Source organism: Oncorhynchus gorbuscha, linkage group LG07, assembly GCF_021184085.1.
Source record: "Oncorhynchus gorbuscha isolate QuinsamMale2020 ecotype Even-year linkage group LG07, OgorEven_v1.0, whole genome shotgun sequence".
Lineage (NCBI taxonomy): Eukaryota > Metazoa > Chordata > Actinopteri > Salmoniformes > Salmonidae > Oncorhynchus > Oncorhynchus gorbuscha.
This window is the reverse complement of record NC_060179.1, coordinates 22053431-22069401: the sequence shown is the minus strand read 5'-3', so window position 1 is coordinate 22069401 and position 15971 is coordinate 22053431. Positions and strand designations below refer to the sequence as shown.

General features: G+C 41.9%; 1 long non-coding RNA gene across 1 annotated transcript; it reads right to left on the bottom strand.

Moving 5' to 3' along the window:
• Positions 1-3039: 3039 nt before the first annotated feature.
• LOC124039634 lies at positions 3040-14158 on the bottom strand. Its single transcript, XR_006839608.1, has 4 exons — positions 14016-14158; positions 4324-4390; positions 3899-4033; positions 3040-3638 (listed from the first exon to the last, which is right to left on the bottom strand). It is a non-coding gene; the product is annotated as an uncharacterized LOC124039634 (long non-coding RNA).
• Between the last annotated feature and the right edge of the window lie 1813 nt (positions 14159-15971).

Below are 15971 nucleotides of genomic sequence, written 5' to 3'. Positions count from 1 at the left end.
ATATGCAATTTCTCCAACCCCCCTCTGATTTTAAATCTAGATCTGGTTTTGGTCATTTTCATTTCAATGAACGTAGCCGGTTGTCAAAATGATGTGGTTAGAATTTGGCCAAAATCAACAGATGCTGATGCAATTGTGTTTTCTGAAACCTGGCTCAGCAAGTTCTTGATAAGGATATTTGAAATGTTCACACTGATCGAGTTAAGGTGGTGGTGCGGCTATATATGTAGACTAAATTCCTTGTAAGTGTGCCAAAGTCTGAAACTATTTGTAAACCGTTGGAATTTCTTGTTTTGAATCCTGAGGTTTCAAAAGGTCTGTTATAGACCCACCTCCTGCTATCGGCGATGCCTTTACTTGTCTGATTTTTCTAAATGTATTGTAACGACCCTGTGTTTATAAGCACGGAAATGGACTATTTCTCTCGAGCGTGTTTTTGCGGCACAGTCGATAGGGCGCCGGGGCTCGAAGGTCGAGGGTTCGAGACCTACTCCCTGCCTGTTTCATTACAGTATTGTAATTCTATGAATCTTACCCAGGTGATAAACTCACCCACCCGCCCAAATGTCCAGAGAAATCTACCCTTATTGATTTGATAGACAGATGTTCCACATAAATATTCTGCGGTTGGTGTTTTTTGTAATGATTTATGTGACCATTGTGCTGTTGTTGCTGTTCCTAAGATTCCTAAAACAAACCCATGCTTTATTCGTAAAATACATTTTTAGAGTTTTAATGAGCAGGCTTTCTTTCATGATTTGTTTTATTGTGACTGGAGAAAGTTTGAGCTTATTCCTGACGTGGAAACTGCCTTGAAGTTCTTTCATGAAGGTTTTTTCCCAAATAGTAAACAAACATGCCCCATTTCGCAGGTTCTGAGTTTAAATGGCAGGATAATCCATGGCTTTCTTCTGAGCTGTTTTGTATGATTCACAAACGTAATCTAGCCTGGGCTAAAGCAAGGAAATCATGTTCTGATTGGGTTCTTTTTTAAACAGCTATGAAACTAGTTATTTTCTTCTCAGGAAGTCTGAATATTTTATGTCTGTTACCACTGATAACCTGAATGACCCTAAAGTTTTGGAAGGCTATTAAGTTGGTCTGGTAACAGTAAGGTTAATGAATTACCATCACGTGTATTGAAGTACTCTGTTGCTGTATATGACAGCTGAATTGTTTCAATGAGCACTTTGTATCATTTGGTAGGCTGCTTAATTCAGTATCCTCTGGCTCTGTACAACCCTGTGTGCATAAACCAGTGAGAGTTGGTCAAACTTTTAGCTTTTTGCTGTTCTCAGTGCAGGAGGTACATAAAGCCCTGAAATCCTTAGACCAGAGAAAGCCTGCAGGTTCTGATCTTCTTGATCCCAGCTTTTTAAAACTGGCAGCTGATTTCATAGCTGAACCACTTACATATCTGTTCAATCTAACCCTGGAATGTAATACAATTCCAACGATCTGGAAATCAGCATTTGCCCTACCACTTTTAAAAGTGGGAGATCCAACTCTTTTAAATAATCATAGGCCAATCTCAAAGCTGTTACCCCTGGCGAAAATACTTGAAATGCTTGTTAGCGAACAGCTAATAGTTTTTATATACTATAATTTATCAATGTACCAATTGGGTTTCAGGAAGAAGCATAGCACAATTACAGCAGCCATGAAGTTTTGAAATGATATCACTGAAGCCCTTGACAAACAGCACTGTGTCTCACTTTTTATTGATCTCTAAGGCTTTTGATACAGTTGATTATGCTATACTGAGTCAGAGATTGTCGCGCGTAGGTCTTTTGGAGCATGCAGTTGCATGGTTTGCTAACTGTCTTATAGAACTCAGTGCACTCAATTTGATGGGCTCATGTCTGTTAAATGGTCTAATGGTGTGCCCCAGGGCTCTGTACTTGGTTCCCACTTCACTATTTATATAAATAATTAAGACAAATTTGCAAAATGCGCAACTTCACTTTTTTGCTGATGATACTGCTATTTCTTGTGCCTCGTCTCTCACAAAAGCTTTCAAGAACTTGCAAACTGCTTTTTATACTGTTCAACATACCGTGTCAGTTAAGGCTTATCCTCAATACTGACTAAACTAATGGTGTTTTCTAAAGCAAGAAATAGACCTCTGAACCTTTCACCTATTACTATGTGTCAGGGTAATGAGATTGAGACTGTAACCTCATTTATATCTTGGAATTTTAATTGATGACTGACTCTTTTTTAAATTGCATATTCAACAACTTACAAAAAAAATTGAGGCTGAAGTTGGGATTTTATTTTAGGAATAAGGCCTGTTTTTTTTAAGCCAGAAGGAGGCTAGTATCATCTACATTTATGCCTTTACTAGACTATGGGGATATTTTATATATGAATGCTTCCGCTCAGTGTTTGAGGTCAATTGACACTATCATGGAGCGTTGAGATTTTATTTTAAACTGCAAAACCCTTACGCACCACTGAACTTTATACAAGGGTTGGCTGGCCTTCTCTAGTCAATCGTAGTCTCAGTCACTGGTATACTTTTATTTATAAAGCCATTTTGGGCTTACTATTTTATTTGGGCATTTTTATTTTTCAGAAATGTGGTGGGTACTCTTCATTCGCAGGACTTTATCCTGCTAGATGTTCCAAATGTCTGAAATTAATTTGGTAGAAGGGATTTTATGTACTCTGCGCCATCTGCTTGGAACGCCTGAAATACTTTTAATCTGGAAGAACTTGTCCCGATTGGTGTTTAAACCATTGAAGGATTTTCAAGCTGATTCCCTGACCTGTCATTGTTTTTAATGATCTGTTTTATGATTTTGTTATACTCTTGTCAATTCTTTATTTATTTTACTAGATTACCTGTAGTTCTTCATGTTTGTCAGTAATTGTGTAATGACTTGGTGCTGCCTATCTTGGCCAGGATGCGCTTGAAAAATAGATTTCAAATCTCAATGAGCCCTTCCTGGTTAAATAAATACAACTATGGAGAGAGCTGAAAACAGCAGTTGGAGGGAACCCCTTTTGATGGGTATCAAAAGGGGTGCCACATGCAACCGTGTTTTAGCTCGGGGGTGGCAATTTTGTCCATGCCGTTCTGTTAAGTGTTTTTATGTAAACTTAAATCAAATTGGTTCTGCAAATCCAATAAGGTGTGGATATCAAGTTGTTTAATTTCAATTTACTTTAGAATAAATATTAAATTGATTAAAGTGCGAGGTTGCCTATACAAAGTATTGTGGAAATTGCTGATTGAGCTCAAGATAACACTATGACAATATTGGAATTGAGGGAGCTTTCACACTTATATTTGAACACGTGGAAGTGCAATGGAAATTAGCATTGTGTACAGTACTGTTACAAATTCAGTGTCAAGCTTCAAGGAAACCAAAACAAGTATTTGATACAAAAATGAAGTACAAAATATTCTATACAAAAATGCCGAGTTGGAGCGATATAGTAGTGTCACTGCATAAATTGATTCTAGTAGTGGTTGGAGTCGTGATCTTGCCATCCGGGTCTGATGACTACTGCCTTTTCTTGAGGCTGGTGCCATTGGTCGAGGCGGAGTGGCCATTTGGATGACTGGACTTGATGTGGCTCTGCTCAAAAGTAAGCTTATCGTCTTTTCTGTGCCGTCTTTTTCTGTAGGTCTAGGATCAAAGCATTTGGACTCCAGTCAACGTCGAATCATTGAGAAACCAACAAACATTCAGCAATGCCTTTAAATCAAGCCCTAATGTAACAAAGACCATGGTTGTGTTTGTTAGGCACCAAATGGACAAACAGGGAGGGACTACCTGGACTCTTCCAATAACACATTTTCTGTTGCAAAACATAAAGCACTTTTCTTGTAACATGACCCTGTTTAAATCCACTGGCCATGTGAAGTTGGCCCCAGTCATTACTGTACCTGAATGTAGACGTTGACAAAGAGGATGACGAGGGTGGCCATGTAGGAGACCTGGATGAGCAGGCGTCTGATGGGAAAACAACAGGGGACGATGACTGCACTCAGGGTGTGTATGATGGACAGTAGAAACTGGACCTGAGGCAGAGGGAAAGTAAAGAGTTATCATTCCTCTAACATGCTTGGATCTTATCATCCCATGTTGTTGGTTAATGAAGACACTAAAAAGCATTTCTTAGTCTAGAGGGGTTCCTAAACTAGAGATTAGAAGGGTAGCTCCCTTAATGAGAGTTAAGGGGTTCTTGCATCCTGCCTAAATGCTGCTTGTTGACAGGATATATATATTTTTTACGTCCATGTGGATGCTGAAAGAGGGGCATCATTATCGTTCAGACAGAAAAGTGAACTAGAGGGACCAGTGTACTCACCAGCTGAGCCTGAGTCAGGTAGTGCTTCTACCAGAGGTAATTCTGCATGGAGGGTGTTGTGGACAGGCTGTAATAGGAGTACATGCACACATGGATGAAACTGTTCAGAGTTGGCCCAAAGAAACATTGAAAGAAGTCATTGGAGATATTTGACCAACCCTTTCATTGAAGTCCTTCAGTTTGGTCTGTCACTCACAAAGGCAACAAAATGTGAGAAAAGGAATAAACCAGAATTTGCAAATTGCTTGAAGCAGGGAGGGACATTTTTTAATATATTTTTTATTTCACCTTTATTTAACCAGGTAGGCTAGTTGAGAACAAGTTCTCATTTGCAACTGCGACCTGGCCAAGATAATGCGTAGCAATGCAACACATACAACAACACAGTTACACATGGAATAAACAAAACATAGTGAATAATACAGTAGAACAAAATAAATCAAAAAGTGTATATATACAGTGAGTGCAAATGAGGTAAGTCAAGGAAATAAATAGGCCATGGTGGCGAAGTAATTACAATATAGCAATTAAACACTGGAATGGTAGATCGGCAGAAGATGAATGTGCAGGTAGAGATACTTGGGTGCAAAGGAGCAAAATAAATAAATACCAGTATGGGGATGAGGTAGGTAGATAGTCTATCTGTAAACAGCCCATCTAAGTACAGGTGCAGTGATCTGTAAACTGCTCTGACAGCTGGTGCTTAAAGCTAGGGAGATGTGAGTCTCCAGCTTCAGATAATTTTGCAATTCGTTCCAGTCATGGGCAGCAGAGACTTGGAAGGAAAGATGACCAAGGGAGGAATTGGCTTTGGGGGTGACCAGTGAGATATACCTGCTAGAGCGCGTGTTACGAGTGGGTGCTGCTATGGTGATCAGTGAGCTGAGATAAGGCGGGGCTTTACCTAGCAGAGACTTGTAGATAACCTGTAGCCACCCTCAACCAACGAGAGAGTACAGGTCGCAATGGTGGGTAATGTTTGGGGCTTTGGTGATAACGGATGGCACTGTGATGGACTGCATCCAGTTTGTTGAGTAGAGTGTTGGAGGCTATTTTATAGATGACATCACCGAAGTCGAGGATCGGTAGGATGGTCAGTTTTACGAGGGTATGTTTGGCAGCATGAGTGAAGGATGCTTTGTTGCAATATAGGAAGACAATTCTAGATTTAATTTTGGATTGGAGATGCTTAATGTGAATCTGGAAGGAGAGTTTACAGTCTAACCAGACACCCAGGTATTTGTAGTTGTCCACGTATTCTAAGTCAGAGCCGTCCAGAGTAGTGATGCTGGACGGGCGAGCAGGTGCAGGCAGTGATTGATTGAAAAGCATGCATTTAGTTTTACTTGCGTTTAAGAGCAGCTGGAGACCACGGAAGGAGAGTTGTATGGAATTGAAGCTTGCCTGGAGGGTTGTTAACACAGTGTCCAAAGAAGGGCCAGAAGTATACAGAATGGTGTCGTCTGCGTATAGGTGGATCAGAGACTCACCAGCAGCAAGAGCGACCTCATTGATGTATACAGAGAAGAGAGTCGGTCCAAGAATTGAACCCTGTGGCACCCCCATAGAGACTGCCAGAGGGCCGGACAGCACACCCTCCGATTTGACACACTGAACTCTATCAGAGAAGTAGTTGGTGAACCAGGCGAGGCAATCATTTGAGAAACCAAGGCTGTCGAGTCTGCTGATGAGGATGTGGTGATTGACAGAGTCGAAAGCCTTGGCCAGATCAATGAATACGGCTGCATAGTGATGTTTCTTATCGATGGCGGTTAAGATATCGTTTAGGACTTTGAGCGTGGCTGAGGTGAACCCATGACCAGCTCTGAAACCAGATTGCATAGCAGAGAAGGTATGGTGAGATTCGAAATGGTCGGTAATCTGTTTGTTGACTTGGCTTTCGAAGACCTTAGAAAGGCATGGTAGGATAGATATAGGTCTGTAGCAGTTTGGGTCAAGTGTGTCCCCCCCTTTGAAGAGGGGGATGACCGCAGCTGCTTTCCAATCTTTGGGAATCTCAGACGACACGAAAGAAAGGTTGAACAGGCTAGTAATAGGGGTGGCAACAATTTCGGCAGATAATTTTAGAAGGAAAGGGTCCAGATTGTCTAGTCCGGCTGATTTGTAGGGGTCCAGATTTTGCAGCTCTTTCAGAACATCAGCTGAATGGATTTGGGAGAAGGAGAAATGGGGAAGGCTTGGGCGAGTTGCTGTGGGGGGTGCAGTGCTGTTGACCAGGGTAGGAGTAGGCAGGTGGAAAGCATGGCTAGCCGTAGAAAAATGCTTATTGAAATTCTCAATTATGGTGGATTTATCAGTGGTGACAGTGTTCTTATTCTCCATGGACTTTACAGTGTCCCAGATCTTTTTTGAGTTAGTGTTGCAGGAAGAAAATTTCTGCTTGAAAAAGCTAGCCTTGGCTTTTCTAACTGCCTGTGTATAATGGTTTCTAGCTTCCCTGAACAGCTGCATATCACGGGGGCTGTTCGATGCTAATGCAGAATGCCATAGGATGTTTTTGTGTTGGTTAAGGGCAGTCAGGTCTGGGGAGAACCAAGGGCTATATCTGTTCCTGGTTCTAAATCTTTTGAATGGGGCATGTTTATTTAAGATGGTTAGGAAGGCATTTAAAAAAATATCCAGGCATCCTCTACTGATGGGATGAGATCAATATCCTTCCAGGATACCCTGGCCAGGTCGATTAGAAAGGCCTGCTCGCTGAAGTGTTTCAGGGAGCGTTTGACAGTGATGAGTGGAGGTCATTTGACCGCTGACCCATTACGGATGCAGGCAATGAGGCAGTGATTGCTGAGATCTTGGTTGAAGACAGCAGAGGTGTATTTAGAGGGCAAGTTGGTTAGGATGATATCTATGAGATTGCCTGTGTTTAAGGCTTTGGGGAGGTACCTGGTAGGTTCATTGATAATTTGTGTGAGATTGAGGGCATCAAGTTTAGATTGTAGGATGGCTGGGGTGTTAAGCATGTTCCAGTTTAGGTCGCCTAGCAGCACGATCTCTGAAGATAGATGGGGGGCAATCAGTTCACATATGGTGTCCAGAGCACAGCTGGGGGCAGAGGGTGGTCTATAGCAGGCGGCAACGGTGAGAGACTTGTTTTTAGAGAGGTGGAAGTAGAAGTTCAAATTGTTTGGGTACAGACCTGGATAGTAGGACAGAACTCTGCAGGCTATCTTTGCAGTAGATTTCAACACCGCCCCCTTTGGCAGTTCTATCTTGTCTGAAAATGTTGTAGTTTGGGATTAAAATTTCAGAATTTTTGGTGGTCTTCCTAAACCAGGATTCAGACACAGCTAGAACATCCGGGTTGACAGAGTGTGCTAAAGCAGTGAATAGAACAAATGTAGGGAGGAGGCTTTGATAGAGGAATTTCTAAATTCCTTATTGTTTTACAGCCAAAACCAAATTCGCACTCGTTTCTAATTCATTAATGAGGTGTAAGTTCATTAATTATGTATGAAGTAGATTGAGACCAGTCTTAAAAGTCAGGTTAGAGTGTTTAATTCCAGAGAGTACTCAATGCTTACACACATTTCCACAGGTTATAAACTGAAAATGACGTCAGCGTTTTCCAAACGTTCCATTTCACAAGCAGAGGGCCCTCTCGTTATCAGCACGAAGTCAAGGCCAGTCAGCATAAATCAACATTCTTGACAATCTGGAGATGGCCCGTTCCCACCACCTGGAGATTTGTACAACTGAATGAACTAAGGAACAGACCTTCATTGTTACTAAACTCCTGACTACATTATATGCAATTGGGAAAGGGAGCAAGAGAGAAAATTCACATGTACAGTACATTATAGCATTTGGACTAGACAGTTCTGATTGGAATGTATACATAATTAGTCATTTCAACCATAATTTCCTCTATCAGGCTTTTAATGTTAACATGCATGAAACCATAAAATAGCATCAAGGTATAATGTACAGACAAAGGTATGGTAGGATGTGAATACAGTGGAGGTAAACTTAGGTATTGAGTGATGAAGAGAGAGCTACTGTCTCTAGAAACATCATTGAAACCAGGAGATGTCATTGCATGTGTGGGTGGTGGAACTAATAAGTTGAATAAGGTATAGTGAGCAGGACTAGAGGCTCTACAGTGAAATAAGCCAATAAACACTAACCAGAACAGCAATGGACAAGGCATATTAACATTAAGGAGAGGCATGCTTAGTCGAGTGATCAAAAGGGTCCAGAGAGTAGAGAGGTTGGTTGGGGGTCACGGCGATTTAGACAGCTAGCCAGGCCATCGGTTGCAAGCTAGCATAGGATGGAGGTCTGTTATTAGCCACCTCTTGCATTTCGTCAGTAGATTAGTGGGGTTCCGTGTGGTAGAGGGGATTAATCCCCTCTAAAAACAATAGTTATAGAGGCCCAAGAAGAAAAATAATAAAAATAAACAAATAAATTGTCAGATTGTCTATTCAGATAGCAGCCGATAAGACAGCTAACGGTTAGCGGGCCGCAGATGGGCGTTCAGGTACGTCGCGACGGAGGAGCCAGCCGAATAACTCCTTCGGGTAGATAACGTCGGCAGTCCAGTTGTGAAGGCCCGGTGGGGCTCCATGTAGGCAGTAAAACGGGTCCGGATAGGTGATTGTAGCCCAGGAGTGATTGATGGAACTCTTCAGCTGGCTAGCTCCGGAATAATTGATGTTTGCTCCGGAATCGACGAAAGCCGATAGTCACACGGAGAGCAGCTAGCTTGCTGTGAGATCCAGGTATGAATGTCTAGAGTTAGCGGTTGAAATCCAGGGACATGGAGAGAAAAATTGGTCCGGTATGTTCCGTTCCAAGCCGCGCTGCGCCGTACAAAACTGGCGATAGATTTTCGAGCTAAAGGATAGCTGATGACCACAAACCGTGGTTAGCTGAATACTAACGATTAGCCAGTAAAGAAGCGAACTAGCTTCTGATTAGCTTCTGATTAGCTTCTGGCTAGCTCCTGGCTAACTTCTGGCTAGTTTCTGGCTAGCTTCTTGGAGGATTACTGATTTGAGGTAAATAATATTTTTTTTATAAATATAAATTGGTGAGGCGGGTTGCAGGAGAATGTATTGAAGATGAGTTTATGGAAAATTAAAAAAAATATATAAGGTATGTGAAAAAAGTTGTACATATATATATATATACGGGACAAGACGAGGACAAAAGACGTCTGAACTGCTATGCCATCTTGGAATACTATATATATACACACACAAACACTTTTTTTGGTTACTACATGATTCCCTATGTGTTATTTCATAGTTTGATGTCTTCACTAATTGTAAAAATAAAGCAAAACCCTGTAATGAGTAGGTGTGTCCAAACCTTTGACTGGTACTGTATATAAATAAACTAATCTAATAAATCTAATAGGATTTCTATGACCTTTACACACTGTAGATTCCTTTAATGCCAGAGGGCCTTTTCACACACACACACACACACACACACACACACACACACACACACACACACACACACACACACACACACACACACACACACACACACACACACACACACACACACACACACACGTGTTTGGAGTGGTGAAGAAACATCACTTTGAGGCATCATCTCTTTGTTTTCAGAGTGAATAATTTATCGAAGCATCAGCATCACTTTCGCCCACTGTATAATACTAGGATGTTTTTAACATAGATGTCTTCCGACTTGTCTGACAGTCAAAGGCTCTTTTATACCTACAGTTTCTCAGTAAGACACACTCTACCACCAGATATATATATATATATATGAACAAGCTGCTTTGAAAGCTGTCACTGCTTTTATTTTCATAGTTAAGGGTGTTGTTTTCCTACTATTGGGGGGGCGCATTTCTTTTCCATAGCAGCTTCGCCTTGACTCTGGCCAATGGATCTTGTGGAGCTGAGTGGAGGCTATGACTATAAACTAATTACCAGCAGCACTTCTATCATAACTTTCCTTGAACCTGTTATGTGCAGATAGGTAGTTACATATTATGTCTTTATCAAAAGTAAGTATTCCATAAGTGTATGTATTTACTCCTCTATTAGAGTTATGACAGGCTATTACACCTTAATTACACAGGTATAAATCCTAATAGGTTTACTTAACAAGGTGATAAGGCACCGCTGTGGAGATTCCTAGTATTCAGAAGGGCCAGTCTGATGACATACAGTTTCCTGGATCTAGACTGCTACTCTCCTGCATGAGGTGAGCCTTGAAGGACTCTCTAATGTCAGTCACACATCAGCTGATGCTACGCTGTAGTCTGAGCAGACTTATTTTTTCAAAAAACATATTTGTAGTTTTTCAACAGCCATATTTGCAGTCTTCATTGGGAAGTACATACCTCTCGCTCCAAACACGTAGTACAAAAACGTGTTTAACCGCTTGTCCAAACTTTCTAAATGGTTCGGAAAGCAAAAGAAAAATGAAGTCACTTGCAATAAATGAGTGTGTATGTGCCACCGTGTGTCTGTTTCTATGGCATTTATCAAAATAATGCACATTACATCATAGAACCCATTTTCATGTAAACAGTCTGATTTTAGATGCCATTATGCATTGGATTACAAATGCATCAAGGTCCTCAAATGCATGGGATAAACGCCTAAAGAGTGGTCTATGTCACATTCAATGATGACTCCTGTTAAGCATCTTTGGGTTTTAGCAAAGCACTATATAAATGATATGTATTATCAAGCAATGGACAACATGGACTCTAGCCATGCAGGAGAAGGAAGTCCTTCCTTCCTGTCTGACCTCCCACTCCTCTCCTCCGCTCTCCTCTCCTTTCTTCTCCTACCCTCTCCTTCGCTCTCATCTCCTTACCTTTCCTACCCTCTCCTTTCCTCTCCTACCCTCTCCTCCACTCTCCTCACCTTACCTTTCCTCTCCTACCTTCTCCACTCTCCTTTCCTCTCCTCCACTCTCCACTCCTCTCCTTTCCTCTTCTACCCTCTCCTTTCCTACCCTCTCTCCTATCCTCTCCTCGCCTTTCCTCTTCTACCCTCTCCTTTCCTACCCTCTCTCCTATCCTCTCCTTGCCTCTCCTACCCTCTCCTTTCCTACCCTCTCTCCTATCCTCTCCTCTCCTTTCCTCTTCTACCCTTTCCTTTCCTACCCTCTCTCCTATCCTCTCCTTGTCACGCCTTGATCATTGTATTTTGTGTTTTTGTTATATGTTTGGGTAGGCCAGGGTGTGACATGGGTTTATATGTTGTTTTTCGTATTGGGGTTTGTAGTATTTGGGATCGCGGCTGTTTAGGGGTGTTGTATAGGCTTGGCTGCCTGAGGCGATTCTCAATCAGAGTCAGGTGATTCTCGTTGTCTCTGATTGGGAACCGTATTTAGGCAGCCTTAGTTTCGCTTTGTATTTCGTGGGTGATTGTTCCTGTCTCTGTGTAGTGTTCACCAGATAGGCTGTAATTAGATTTCACGTTCCGTTTGTTGTTTTGTATTGTATAGTTATTTCATGTATCACGTTTTCATTCATTAAAGATCATGAGTAACAAACACGCTGCATTTCGGTCCGACTCTCTTCCTTCAACAGACGAACGCCGTTACACTCCTACCCTCTCCTCTCCTTTCCTCTTCTACCCTCTCCTTTCCTACTCTCTCTCCTATCCTCTCCTTTCCTCTCCTACCCTCTCCTCTCCTCTTCTACCCTCTCCTTTCCTACCCTCTCTCCTATCCTCTCCTTGCCTCTCCTCTGCACTCCTATGCTTTCCTCTACTCCATTCTTGTCTACTCCTCTTTCCTCTGGTCCAGGGAGCTGGCCAGACTAGGCCTACACTCTGGACAAGTGACCTTCAATTATCCATTGATCTATGGCCCCCAGCTCTGACATGAGCATAATCAGATTAAAACACCTGCTTATTTCCATGAAAACGATCTCCCACGTATAAGTGAAGTGTTATCAGAACAATGCATTCCACCTCCTGTGGAGAGATGACCCAACCGACCAAAGCTGTTATGGGGTGATGGATTTCTGATACAGAGGTGAGGAGTACAACTTGTGGCCTGTCCTCGGCTCTTTGGTGCCACCATATTGACAACTCCTGTCCTGTCCTGTCCAGCAGCACTTAGTGTCACTTATCTCGTTAAACTAAACTGAGAGGTTAAACTATCCCTTAGGCCTACAGGCAGGCAGGACTGGCCACTTCGATAGAGAGCCATCAATGAGTCAGAGCACACCATTCATTTTACTTTCTCCGAATAACCAGATTTCATATTGTTGATAAGCCATAACACAGTTCAGCAAGAACTATTGAGCATTTTGTGAAGAAAACAACTGGGTTATTAAAATAATATATCAATGAGAAATGTCATCTCAGCACCCAGAAACAAATCAGCTGTGCAGTCACGAGGAGATAGGCGAAAAGTAACTTTTTCATACATTTTGGTACACATGCCTGTGGTATTGGTCTGAAATACATAGCTTGTTGTGAAGTAGGTCTAGGTATGAAACTTTGCCATATGGTGTTCTCTTTTGTTCTCAGATTCTTTACATTGTTACTTGGCTGTCTTGTCTACTCTTTGTCTTTTTTTAACCTGGCTTAGTTTCTAGCAGGTACTCTAAGCTAAAACTACTCAAATTTGGTTCAGATTGTCAGTGTCTCTCCCTACACGAAGTGCAGTGTTTCCGTAAGAATTCCCCCATGGGCATCGACAAGGTAATAGTTAGCCCAATTTTTTCCCTTTGTATTTTTAATCAAGGAATGAAATGGTGGTCACATCTGAAGGGCCAGGATTTAGGATTAGCTGTGACTGGAAGGACAGGAAGCATTTTAGTGTGCATCTTAGTAGCCCAGAGCAGCTTTGTAATTGCTGATTTCCCAGCTCCTGGCTGACAGCATCTACAGTATGAAGTCACTCTGGCTCTTGTTTAAGGTGTTTAATCACTCATTCAGAATGATTTGGAAGTATTGTTGTGTTTCAACAGGGTTTGTTGTCAATGGTCAACCAGGCCATAACCAACTAAAATGTTGATTCCTTTAAACAATGTAATTGGTTCTTGCTGATAGAAGCACTCAACTAAAAGTGACCAACAAGCAATACATTGCAAGGCATGATTTTTTTTTAAATACCGTATTAAATGTTTTCATCATACCTAGTATTTTATATCTGATAGAAGACTAGTTGACAGTGAGCACACTGCACAGATTAATAGGCTACATGCCTCATCAAAATACATATGATCTATGCGCCATGCAATAATAGCAGGCTACAACGTACACGTCCTTTAAATCAAATATGAATAGGCTAATTAATATATATTTTTTTATATGTTCAGCCTTCTACAGTAAACAAAATCAGTGCCAATGTAATAAACATGTAGCTAAGTATTGATTCGAGTTTGCAATTTGCACTTCCTATTACCTGCTTCCCATTGCCCTGACCCTCTTTCAAGTCAAATGGGAGGTCCACATTCCTTGCTGTGACATTCAACTTTTCAAAGTGTTAAAAAGAGATACTGACTCTAGTTCAAGTCAGACAATACTTCCACCTATTCAACGCACATTTAGACAAGCACAAGAATCCAGAGCAATCAAATCCCTTACAGTACCCCTTGTTGATGTGAGAGTGTATCTTCCCTAGAATATGTGGGAAGTCTGTGCCAAACATCACTTTACGCCCAAACATTTCCAATAGATGCCGACAGTAGGCTATAGCCTATAGGCTAGTATGCTTACCATCTCTTTTTTTCTGGGTGTAAGAAGACGAGTATTTGGTACAGCGGAGGTCAAATAGCGTTAAGATTGTGAGGCACGTTACCCTGAAGAGAGACAAATAAGCTAAATGAAACAGAAGGTGCGCTGCCCGGGGTCCGCCTTTATAGCTCGCTGTGGCACGCTTCCACAGACCCTATGAAGTATGGCCCGTCATATGCCGGTCTGTGAAGCCACGACTGGGCGGTTGGGGGATGCTGAAATGACCGACACGGACCAATCAAGGCGCACGCCAGCGTGGGCGTGGTTCCAGCAGCAGCGGCAAGGCAATCTAATCATACCTTGGAGGCTGCCGGGGTTGGACATGACGGAACAGAAGGGATGGATGGGACGGCATTGTTTTTGTATTGACGTCGATGATGCTACTGAATCGGATACTCACGTGTGAGAGAGAACCACTGGATGGATGACACCTGAGCATAGGCTGCGGGCAGGAAAAAGGCAACGTTATTGACCCGACAAAGACAGGACACTTTGCGGGATAAACCTACTATGCTCATTTTCTGCAATGTGGGATGTGAACGGCTGTATCTCCCCTGTAATGCAACTAGTGCATTCAGATGGCCGTATCCAGCAATGTAATATACTATATTTTTCAGTGCATTCAGGCAGCTTAGCGTTCAGACTGTTTTGGACTGCTCGGGGAATGAGTGAAATATGAAAAATTAATGGAGAAAACATGATGATGATGTGGGCTATTTTTGCAATAGGAATATTTTTTCTAAATTCTCTTACACACACATTGCATGGCTTAATATCGTCCTTTAGGATTAATTTGAATAGACAAACTTCCCAAACATGGAATCTTTACCCATGACACACAAAATGTCCATTGACCAATGAATCGAACTTCAAGGTGTGGTTGTTGATTTGAAAACACTTTGCATAGTGCCAAGTGTTGCCATAAACCCATTTTCATTGCTGTCAGTCAGTGTAGTTCTACCCCGACAAGACAATTACCAACGTTTATAATATATTAGCCTAATATGATTGGCATTAGTATATCTGTTTAGAGTTTATGATTTATTTATGAAATACAAACTAAACATAATGGAGAGTGCATAAGAAAATATTTACAAGAAAGTATGCTCCACTAGGGCAGGGCTCTCCAGCCCTGGTCAGGGATAACTAACTTCCTGTAGGTTTTTACTCCAAGCCTAATCTACCACACCTGATTCTAATATGTAGCTGGTTGATAAACTGATTCAGGTTATTTACAAATTGGGGTGGAGCGAAAGCCTACAGGGCGGTAGCTCTGCAGGAATAGGGTTGGAGAAACCTGCCCTAGGGCCTATGCACTGAGGTAAGATCTTAATTGGCTGTCATTTGTTGCTGAAAATGACACTGAACTGCGGGAAATGCAGGTGAACTTTGTGATTTACATAAATGAACTGAAAACCCGCACTCACACGCTGTTGTATTAACACTATTGCACTGTTCATGTAGTCTACTTTTGGCTGGCTAATAGCCTAACCACCAAAAAAAGCAACATTATGGACTAAACGTTCAAATCCTGTTGATGTAGGATTATTTTGCTGAGAGAATATAGGTCAAATTAAGATCCTACACCTGTAAATGCTGCAGTGCAGGCTGGGCTGATCGTAATGTGTGCGAGCTGATTGTAATGATCTGGGAGGAGTATATGATCTGTAGCTTTGATGGTGCTGCCACCCTGTGGATATGCAGCTGAAGGTCTTGTGGTGGTTACCAGTTGACAGTCACATGCATTGGAAGTGATGTGTTTGGAATGAAACTCAGTTGTCGGTCAACTTAGCCTGGTCCCTGGTCCGTTTGTGCTTTTGTCTACTCCGCTGTCATTGTCAAGCCAAACATGTTAATTGACTACAGCTCAGCATTCAACAACACAGTGCCCTCCAAGCTAATCACTAAGCTAAGGCCCCTGGGACTGAACGCCTCCCT